Here is a 12,066-nt window from a genome sequence, read left to right on the forward strand (position 1 = left end):
GCCTCTGGATAGCAGTGGAATAGCCACCAAGAAATTGTTTCCAGTTGAGAACTCTTCAGTTGCCTTAAACCAGAGAAAAATTAGGTCAAAAGCTTAATGGAATTTTCTCTATCTTTCACTTAAGATAAATACAGTGATTTTTCTTAAACTTACAAAGCCCTATAGTGCTAAATATTAAAAAAGATTCTAATATTATGGGAAGCTAGAAATATTTAAATTTCACTTGGAGGACATGCTTCTTTGGGAAAAATGAAAGTTTAAAATATAAATGAAACTCTCACTGATTTGTAAAACTTAAAATTCGAAGTTTAAAGTTTATTCAACTGAACACAAAAACATCAGTATAAGTTTATTTACAATTCAGTATGGCTGTCAGGTTTTTTTTTTTTTCAGATACCCCATTTATTCACCTTAAAAAAATGCCTTGATACAGCAGATATTTATTTAGTTTCTACTGCATGTTACCTATATGTTGCCTGCCTTTGTGAGACTCTCATGCCAGTAGGAATCACAGAAACAAGAAAGGAGGCAAAGTGTAAAGGCAGATTGTGAAGAAAATCCATAAAAATGAAAGAGTTCAATCAAAAAATGAAAGGAGGGAGCAACCTAATTTAGATTAGGTGGTCAGGCAAATTCTTTGTTAAGCAAGTAGTATTCGAATAGAAACTTGAAGTACAAATAAGATCTTAGGAAAAGAAATCCAAGACAGAATAAACAGCATGTGTGAATATTTCATGGCAGGGAAAAAAGTGTGATCTATTCAAAGAATAAAAAGAAGGTACTGGAAGGAACTGAGGAAGGAAGGTGGACAAGCTCACAGGCCCTCCTCTAACATGATCTGTGATCTTTCAAAGTCAGCTGAGGATGGATTTCTAAATGCTTATTCCCTCTCCCCTTCCTGAAAGTCCACTGGATGATGGATGAAGGAACAGACGCTCTCATTACTGAGTTTTGGTAAGATGATAGTCAGAGTCATATAACATTCTTTTATTCCCTGTTGTCACTGTTCAAGGTCTACAATCCCCAGGTTCAGCCCTTTCCTCAGAAGGACTTCAGTTCAGTTCAGTTCAGTCTCTCAGTTGTGTCCGACTCTTTGTGACCCCATGACTTAACAAAAGACAAATCAAAAAGCGCAGTGGTGTACCAAGAAGGGAACGGTTATTTTCTGAAGTTGGTTTACAGAAGGCTTCCAAGAATTTATTGATTTAAAAGGTCACAATCACTCCTCTGGGTGTACTTCTATCAGGTCTTAAATCCACACTGTATTATATTCTGAAATGCATTTTGCTGGAAACTCACATTGTCCTCACAATGGATAGTCATGTAAATGGTGGCAGGTGACCAGGGACATCTCCAAAGGGCAGGGGTGGAAGTTTGAGGCGTTACTAGAAGCAGCCGTTCCACAGCAGCAAGACCCAAAATCCAGCTCAGACACTGGAGGAAAAGATCAAAGCCCAAATTCTCTGGTTGTTTGGCAGTTTTATTGCCAAATCTTCCAAAAACCTATCACATTATGAAGCAGGAGAAATAAATATGAGATAAAGGAAAGATTAATAGTCTGACTTAGCAGGAGGCATTTGAAGACTCCTTTGGTATGTGTTAACATCATAGGCAGAAAAGTCCTGGCAGTGAGGGGGTTGAAGGGAGTATTTTCCTCTGTCGTTACCCTGATGAGGACACAGATGTCTTGGAAAGAAAAAACCCTGTATGTTGATCTCATGGCTTAGTTTTCTTTCCTTCCTTTCTTTCCTCTGTATCACGTGTAAATACTCTTTATATAGTTTCTATTTAACTCACTACGTACATAGAGACTGAAAAATAAAATATATGGCTAAGCATGTGCTGCTATAAGTTAATATGATATTAGATTGCTGATGTGTTGGATGTACAGGTGTTTTTAATGATTTGTAGTTTACAAGAATTTCAGGTAGGTGTTGAAAGAGATAAAGGTATCTTTCCAGTAATTACCATGTCACTGAGATGGAGTATGACGTCAATTTCACAGAGGTTGAGAGTGAATCTATTTTAGCTTGTTTTATAAAAATATGTTAAAAACTTTACATTAACCGAAAAATCCAATGGGTCAGATACATTAATAATAGGTAACAAAGGACTTTTTAAGGGATATGAGGACCTTAACTATATAAGGTCATGTATTTTTTTTACAGGCGATTGAAGCAATATATCTCTGGATTGACAGGGGACAGAGTCACCATGAGGCCTTTTCAACAATGCAACCCCCATTATGCCTTTGGTAGATGGACATCTCACTTCCCTGCCTCTTTGAGGAAAAAAAAATATCAGGGACTCATCTCCAAATGGGAGTGGGTCATGCCATGACAGCTGAGCCCTAGGTTTTATCAAGAGACTCCTATTTTGGAACCCAGGTAGCTTCTAGAATTTCAACAGCAAAACTTAGACCTCCCATGTATAATACACAGACCTATTTTCATTTTCTAGATTTTGTTGAACAGAGCAGGATCTCCAATATAAAGCCATGGAATTATAAACTCTTGAAACCACTGACTTAATACTTTGGACGTGTCTTCCCTTTGTTTCAGTGTGGCTTTACATTGTAGGCTGGCAAGTTTGTGAAAACACTTCTAATAATCAAGAACACAGGTGGTCATTTGACATAAACTTTGCTTACTGTGTGTTACATTGCATGTTTATGTCTAGAAAATATGCCCAGTGCTTATATGTTTTTGTCATGGGCACCGACCATGGAGAAAACGCTGAGTTGCTGGAGGAGTCAATTAAAGTTTAACAAAGTTGCTTGAAACCTTTTTGGCTTTAGTTTTTAACTGTTGCATATTAAAGGTGAGGACAGGGAGATACTGATAAGGGCTACTTTCAAGTACCTGTGAAAAGAGAGAATAGTTATTACTCATTATTAAACATGGTAATGGGATCTTTGTGGTCCTTTGAATCCTCATGAGGGATTCTGATGAATGGATCCTGATAATGAATCATAAAATTACCTACAGCAACTATAATATTCTTTGCTTTCTGATTTCAAAAAAATGTGTTGTTGTTTTTTATAGACACAGTTTTCCTTTACTCTAATTCTTGTATTTTTGAGCCTCTAACAAAGACTTATAGGACAGTTAAGATGAGAAAACAGCAAGTTATCCCAGAAAATACATTACTGTAAATCAGGCTTTAATTCTGTCACAGTCTTTTTCTTTGAAAACTTATCAGCCTGACTTCCTCATCTATGGGAGGTCATAAAGTAATTGTTGTGGAAAGAATATGAGTTTAGTATTCGATGTTATCTCTGCACTTTGTGAGAATCGATGTTCTTTATGACTTAAATAGAAGATAAACTATGCTATCTCATCTACATTCTAAACTTAGAGAAAAATGCAGAAAAACTTTGAAAAAAACAGTATTTTTTTTTTTTGCCTTTTATACCACAATTCTCACTGTCAACAGATAATTACTGAACTTAAAATAATCCAGGCACCATCAAGACACAACAGTGAGGAAGATGGGGGCCTTGATTTAGGGGAGCCAACCATCCAGCTCATGAGTTTGAGACCAAATCATGGGCAAAAATCTCTATCTCGCAAATTCCCTGCAAGTGCTTTATATTGTCCCAAATTCACCATCCCAGACCTCTTACTCCTCCAGCAGAACACTTGGCCAAGACTTCTCCTAGGTCCAACCACCTGCCAAAATATGTCTGTCCTTCATATCACTCCCTTGAAATCTATCTGTTTATTAATCTGATGTATATATATGTGATATATCTTTGATACATATAGATAGATAGAGATATCTCTGAAATATCTGACATATGTCTGATATCAATCTGTCTGTCTGTTTAATGATCTTTCACCTCCCAGGAACCAATTTGTATTTTAGCAAAATTGTCTGGAGATAGCGCATATGCATCCTAAGTTGCTTAAGTCGTGTCCGACTCTGTGATACTATGGACCATAGCCTGCCAGGCTCCTCTGCCTATAGGATTTTCCAGGCAAGAATACTGGAGTGGGTAGTCATTTCCTCCTCCAGGGGATCTTCCCAACTCAGGGATTGAACCTGCATCTCTTATGTCTCCTGCATTGGCAGGTGGGTTCTTTTCCACTGGGAAGCCCCTGATAGATTTATTTAATAATCTTCCACCTACTGAGAACCTATTTGTATTTTTACAAGATTGTCTGCAGATAGTAGCTCAATGCAAAAGACAGACTACAAACTTATTTGTAGCCTGACTCTAAAACAAGCTGACAAGAAAAGTAGTGGAGGCCATTGGGCCTCTCTCACCATCTCCAAATGTGAATTTATGTTTGTAACTTGAAAAGGGAACATCTTGTCCTTTGCACTGTAACATAAACTATACGAATAAGTTTTCCAAGTAGAAACAATATTACAAATAATTTAACATTTTCATGAGACTCTATCAAAGCAAATTATTCTTTGAAAATAAAGATTTGGTTAATTTATCTGCTTTTTTATTCTTTTATAGCTTATACCCTTATAGTTTCCCTAAAGGAAAGAATGATATTACTTATGATTTTATAGCATATTTGAGCAGAAAAAAAATTGCATTTTAGCATTTAGTTCTTAAACTGTAGTATTTTCATTAGAATGTTTATTTTCTTAAATTTTTTAATTTAATTTTTATCTTATATTGGAGGATGGTTGATTTACAATGTGTTAGGTTCAGGTATACAGCAAAGTGAATCAGTTATACATATATACATATATCTACTCTTTTTTAGATTCTTTTCCCACATAGGTTATTATAGAATGTTGAGTACAGTTTCCTGTGTTATACAATAGGTCCTAGTTGATAACCTATTTTATATATAGTAGTATATATATGTTAATATTCTATAGTCATTTGATAGAAACATCTTAAAAGCAAAGTACTCTTCAAACAAAAGTCCTCATTTGTAGCATTTGCCTATCTCCCCATGATGTTAATATTTCTACCATGGATCATTTCAAGTTATTAACATTTCACTGAACATAAATTTTGGAAGAGATGTGCACAATTGATTCTCAAGAGCCGAGATAAGCTGGTTCCAAAACAACACATGGGCTATACAGGCAGACCTCAGAGATATTGTGGGTTTGGTTCCAGATACAGCAAATAACACAAAAGAGCTAGTCACACAGAGTTTTCAGTTTCCCAGTGTATATAAAAGTTATGTTTACACCATACTGTAGTCTGGTTTGTATACAATAACATTATATCCTAAAAATACAATGTACATACCTTAATTAAAAAATACTTTATTGTTAAAAAATGCTAACCATTCAATAAGTCATAATATTTTTGTTGATAAAGAGTCTTAACTTGATATGGATATCTGCTGGCTGACCAGGGTGATGGTTGTTGAAGCTTGGGGTGGGAGGAAGGAACCTCAACTTTGAAGTTATCCTTACCTTGAATGTTTCAGCTGAAGTAGAAGTAAAGGTCAGAAGGCAGGAGATGGGGGCGGGAGCAGAAGTTTGGCCAAGTCATAGCCTTCAAGACCAACTCATCCAGTCTATGGAGCCTCAATGAAGCCAGAACTTCCTTGGTAGAACTTTTGCAATTTCTCTTTTTCTTCAGCAGAATGTACCTTCCCTTTGAAACCAGTTAAAAAAAAAAAATCCTTATCTTTGTGTCAGACTTTTTAATGACAGGTGGTTAGCTTTCCTAAAATGTGATTCTATTAAATAAAAACAAAGTAGATGAGGAGTTTATTTCCTGTGTGAAGCCGTAGGAACAATTCTTCATGGGTGTATGTGTTTGTTTTTCAGATGAAAATTCATGAAAACTCTGTCATGAATCCAGGCCCCATGGCAGGTTTATTTCCAGATGAGACTGCCTTGCCTTAAGCACCACATATGGTTTACAGAGGGTCTGCAGGGAACAGTGCGGGTGAGGACCGCGGAAGGGGGAAGCAGAAGTGGAAGCCAAAGGACCAGGGATTGCTTTTATACTTAAATCCGCTTCTCTTCCTTGTTGCTTCAGGCCACTGCCCATTGAAGTTTCATAACCTCAAGTGAGCTCTTCCCCGTGAGCCCTGCAGGAACCATGACACATGTGGGGTTTGGCGTGCAGAGTAGTATCTGTAATGAGCAAGGGCCTTCTGTTTCCATCCTTTCTTTCTGCTCTCTAGAAGAGTGGTCCTCAACCTTTTTGGCATCAGGGACCAGTTTCCTGGAAGACAATTCTTCCATGGCTGGGATGGACTGAGGGGCAGAGGGAATGATTCAGGCATTAAACCTAGCAATAGTAAGTGGCAGATGATGTTTTACTTGCCCTGCCTCTTACCTCCTGCTATGGGGCCTGGTTCCTAACAAGCTGGAAGCCCAAGGATTGGGGACCCTTTCTCTAGAGGGTCCAACTCTTTTGCTACAGTCACACGGACTGTAGCCCACCAGTTTCCTCTGTTTGTGAGATTTCCCAAGCAGGAATACTGGTGTGGGTTGCCATTTTCTTCTCCAGAGGATCTTCCAACCCAGAGATTGAACCCACATGTCCTGCATTAGCATGCAGGTTCTCACCACTGAGCCACTAGGGAAGCCCCTTGTATGTTATTACAAAATATTGGGTATAGTTACCTATGCTATACAGTAAGTTCTTATTAGTTATCTATTTTATATATAGTAATGTGTGTATGTTAACCCCAACTTCCTAATTTATCTGTCCCCTACAACTCTTACCCCTTTGGAAATAAGTTCATTTGTATCTTTTTTAAAAATTTCACATATAAGCAATATTGGGCTTCCCTGGTGGCTCAGACAGTAAAGAATCTGCCTGCAATGCAGGAGACCTGAGTTCAATCCCTGGGTCAGGAAGAACCCCTGGAGAAGGGAATGGCAACCCATTCCAGTATTCTTGCCTGGAAAATTCCATGGATAGAGCCCGGCAGGCTATAGTCCATGGGGTCACAAAGAGTCAGACATGACTGAGCGACTAACACACACACATAAACAATATTTTATGATATTTGTCTTTTTCTGTCTGGCTTACTTTACTTAGTATAATCTCTAGGTCCATCCACGGTGCTGCAAATATCATTATTTCATTCTTTTTTTGTGGCTGAGCAATATTTCGTTGTGTGTGTGTTACACACACAATGGAATATATATATATACACACACACACACACACATATATACATATATATATACATACATACACAAGTTTTCATGAGACTCTATCACATACACATGTATACATACATACATGCACACAATGGAGTATATATGCTGTATGTGTGTATACACACACACCACATCTTTATCCATTCATCTGCTGACGGGTGTTTAGGTTGCTTTTATGTCTTGGCTATTATAAACAGTGCTACTGTGAACATTGTGGTGCAGGTATCTTTTTGAATTATAGTTTTCTCTGGATATATGCCCAGGAGTGGGATTGCTGGATCATATGGTAGCGGTATTTTTAGTTTTTAAAGGAACTTCCATACACTATTCTGTCTTGATAGGGGAAGAAAGTTCTGGATTAGAGTTCCACAGTGAGTCAATAAAGAGCAGGTGGGAGGAGAAGAGACAAGCTCGCATCCCCCCACTTGCCAGGATGGCTCGTCTCTATCAGTCCCTGCAGAGCCCCTATTCCAGTTTTCCATCCTTCAAGTCTCCATCTGTCATCCTTCCCTGTCCTTCCCTCCTGCCTTCATAACCCCATCATCTTGCAATAGTAAGTTGGAGCTAAAATACCCCTTATCCTTGCCATGTGCCCCCACGCATGGACAACCTTCCCCTGCCTGGTTGGCTGACACTCAGGAATAGGATTACCCTTTGCTGAGAGCTTCTGACCACTATCCCAGAAGCATCCTAGCTTTCCCAGCTTCCAAGATGCCTAGCATCCAAAATTTTGTTCCTCTTGGAACAATAGAGCATCCTTACTTTATAGCCCTAAGTCTCTGGTTCAGGAGGATTATTTATCATGTAAGCTTTTGTGAGTGGCTCACTCCTATTATTTTTCTGACAACATATGTAAACTGCTGCCAACTTACAAATGTGTTTTAGGAATGCAGGTATTTTATAGACTCTTGGTCACTGGTAACTCAACCAACCACTTAATTCTGCACCTAAATAACTGTATTGCTCTGTAATTATTATATTTGTATTTGTCTTTTCTAGTCAACTAGACACCACAATACAGCATATTATCATTTACTTTTGCCTCAAGGTGCTATTATATTTACTAACAGACCAGCTTATTTGAAAGCTTAGTATAACAGCATTTATTGAGCTCCAAATTATTTAAAATGCTTTTCTAGGAAATGTGGTGTGTATGTGTGATGCCTGTGTGGTGTGTGTGTGGTGTGTATGGTGTGTGTGTGTGGTGCATATGATGTGTGTGTTTTGGAAAGAGTGGAGAGTTAATGATCTATTACTTTTCTGGAAGAGGGTAGACATTACTTAAGGACCCTAGGAGGTCACTTTTTAAAGTCTGACTCCACGACAGCCTGTTAGCGTGATTCCATCCTGTCTGCCATCACATCCGCCTTTTGCGTCACTGGGCCTAAGTTGAAAGTGTAAAGAAGAATGCATGTACAGAGCTGGTTCAGTCATGATGTTGGTTAGACTAATTAAACACATATGACTCAGAAGAGAACATGAATCTGTAGCACACGGAGTCATCAGTTGCCCCAAGTTCCACATTGATAGGTCCATGGTTGGTTGTTTTCAACTGGAAAGTTTTAGAAAAATTGTTCTGAATGGACATGATATAAACATAATGGTCCATCTTAGCTCAGGACTGTACAGAAAGTCATCAGTGGAACTGAGACGTCAGTATAAATTGCCTAGGTTGGTACCTTAGCTCAGCTGCATTAGAAAATAAACTTCCTGTCTAATAGACTGCCCTATAAGGGGATTTCCTTATAGGAAAGTATTTCCTCTTTTGCCCATCAAGGCTAATCCCCAATGAGTTCACTAGTCACAAAACCCTCTATAATCAATGATTGCATTTTAAAGAATGCTCATATATTGTTTCCAGCATGGTTACCTCCTCCAAATAAGCACACATAAGGTGATGGCAAACTACAGGAGATGTCACCTATCTTTCCTGTCCTGCTCTGAGTTTGCTTTTTAGATACCATGTAGAAGCATGCTTCAGAAACAGAAAGAAGATGCCCCGCTATAAACCTAGGATTATTCCTATATTGAAGTCTCTTCTCTTTGAAGATAAAATGGAGTTTAAAAAATGGAATGAAAGAGTCCTCCTCTAGAAACTGCAGAAGACACCATTGTAGAGATTCCATTCATTCACTGGAGAGACATCTGTTAGCTACCATTGTCTACTATATGCCAGACACTATTCTAGGCATTGGGTACTGAGCAGTGAACAGCAAAGAGAACCAGCTCAGGGTTTAGTCTCTGGCTCTTAGAGAGCACTTTGGGGTCTCACATTATTCTCTTAGGGATTTTATGCAATATTACTAGTGTCTCAAACATTGTTTTGGCATTTAATCTCCAATCAGAAGATTATATAAAAGATTTCAGGCAAAATATTCTATTATTAAAAACCATGAAGAAAAGTCAAATGAAACGTAAAAAATTCCACATCATGTTTTTGGTGCCTGGGGACCAAGAGGACTGGTTTTTATTCCTATCTCAACTGATTGGATTAACAAGCTATTTTGTTGTGAAAACTACATTGTGAATATCTAGTGAAGAGAAATGAACAAAATCAAAAGCACTGCAAGTGCTCTTGACATGTATAAGCAAAATAGTTATACTTTGTTTAACTGAGAGTGATTATTTAAGTTGGCATACGAGGCTCAGAAGAAAAGCCAAATTATCTCATGTGCAAATACTGTGATCACCCTCTTTATAACATTGGGCTTCTCTACTGTTGGCATTCCCTGGGTTTAGATGAATCACACTCAACATTGATGGGATGACATAAAACTTAATTCTTAAACAAATTGTTATTATATTTTACTTCAGATAGAGGATATGAAATATTAAGCGACCTTTAAAAAAAAACTACAAAAAACTAGAAATTGACTCCTGAACCAAACCTCACAGTTAATGAGGCTATTCTTTTACACAATATTACTGAAAGTATGAATCTGTCATTATATAGAACTTTCCTCCTAGTTGGGCTTCCCAGGTGGCACAGTGGTAAAGAACCTGCCTGCTGATGCAAGAAATATGGGTTCGATCCCTGGTTTGGGAAGATCCCCTGGAGGAGAAAATGACAACCCACTCCAGTATTCTTGCCTGGAAAATTCCATGGACAGTGGAGCCTGGTAGGCTATATACTGTCCACGGGGTCACAAAGAGTTGGGCACAACTGAGGTTGCATGCTTGTTAATATGCTTTTCCTCCTACAGTTGTGAAAAAGTCAAAGAGAATGACCATCAGATGTATATTATAGTGGTTGAAAATACAGGCTTTGTGGGGAGGAAAGAATTGGAACATTGAGATTGACATATAAACACTTTTATATAGAAAATAGATAACTAATAAGGAGATAACTAATAAGGACCTACTGTATAGCACAGGGAACTCTACTCAGTACTCTGTAGTGACCTGTATGAGAAAAGACACTAAAAAAGAGTGGATATACATATATGGGTAACTGATTGACTTTGCTGTACACCTGAAACTAACACTATGTTTTGTGTTTTTTTTAATTTTATTTTATTTTTAAACTTAACAATATTGTATTAGTTTTGCCAAATATTGAAATGAATCCGCCACAGGTATACCCGTGTTCCCCATCCTGAACCCTCCTCCCTCCTCCCTCCCCATACCCTCCCTCTGGGTCGTCCCAGTGCACCAGCCCCAAGCATCCAGCATCGTGCATCGAACCTGGACTGGCAACTCGTTTCATACATGGTACTATACATATTTCAATGCCATTCTCTCAAATCTCCCCACCCTCTCCCTCTCCCACAGAGTCCATAAGACTGATCTATACATCAGTGTCTCTTTTGCTGTCTCGTACACAGAGTTATTGTTACCATCTTTCTAAATTCCATATGTATGCGTTAGTATACTGTATTGGTGTTTTTCTTTCTGGCTTACTTCACTCTGTATAATAGGCTCCAGTTTCATCTACCTCATTAGAACTGATTCAAATGTATTCTTTTTAATGGCTGAGTAATACTCCATTGTGTATATGTACCACAGCTTTCTTATCCATTCATCTGCTGATGGACATCTAGGTTGCTTCCATGTCCTGGCTATTATAAACAGTGCTGCGATGAACATTGGGGTACACGTGTCTCTTTCCCTTCTGGTTTCCTCAGTGTGTACCATTTCACACCAGTCAGAATGGCTGCGATCCAAAAGTCTACAAGCAATAAATGCTGGAGAGGGTGTGGAGAAAAGGGAACCCTCTTACACTGTTGGTGGGAATGCAAACTAGTACAGCCACTATGGAGAACAGTGTGGAGATTCCTTAAAAAACTGGAAATAGAACTGCCTTATGAAACTAACACTATGTTTTAAACCAGTTCAGTTCAGTCACTCAGTCGTGTCCAACTCTTTGTGACCCCATGAATTGCAGCACACCAGGCCTCGCTGTCCATCACCAACTCCCGGAGTTCACCCAAACTCATGTCCATCGAGTCAGTGATGCCATCCAGCCATCTCATCCTCTGTCGTCAACTTCTCCTCCTGCCCCCAATCCCTTCCAGCATCAGGGTCTTTTCCAATGAGTCAGCTCTTCACATGAGGTGGCCAAAGTATTGGAGTTTCAGCTTTAGCATCAGTCCTTCCAAAGAACCCAGGGCTGATCTCCTTCAGAATGGACTGGTTGGATCTCCTTGCAGTCCAAGGGACTCTCAAGAGTCTTCTCCAACACCACAGTTCAAAAGCATCAATTCTTCGGTGCTCAGCTTTCTTCACAGTACAACTCTCACATCTATACATGACCACTGGAAAAACCATGGCCTTAACTTAGTTTAAAAAATACAGGCTTTGGGATCAGACCTAGGCTCAAGATCCCGTTTTATCTCTTACCAGTTGTGAACATCTTGAGTTTCCATTTCATCATGTATAAAATTAAGATAATAAGACCCAATTCACAGAGTTGTAGATAAGGCCTTAATAAATGTCTCTTGAAGGAAAAAATTCTGC

At 38.6% G+C, this 12,066-nt stretch overlaps 1 protein-coding gene across 7 annotated transcripts in view; it reads left to right on the forward strand.

Annotated features, from left to right (window-relative positions):
* SLC8A1 (solute carrier family 8 member A1) overlaps positions 1-12,066 on the forward strand; it is a 463,121-nt gene that overhangs the window by 237,920 nt on the left and 213,135 nt on the right. The gene's annotated exons all lie outside the window — the stretch shown is intronic.

This window comes from Bos mutus, chromosome 11, assembly GCF_027580195.1.
Source record: "Bos mutus isolate GX-2022 chromosome 11, NWIPB_WYAK_1.1, whole genome shotgun sequence".
In the NCBI taxonomy this organism is placed as follows: Eukaryota; Metazoa; Chordata; class Mammalia; order Artiodactyla; family Bovidae; genus Bos; species Bos mutus.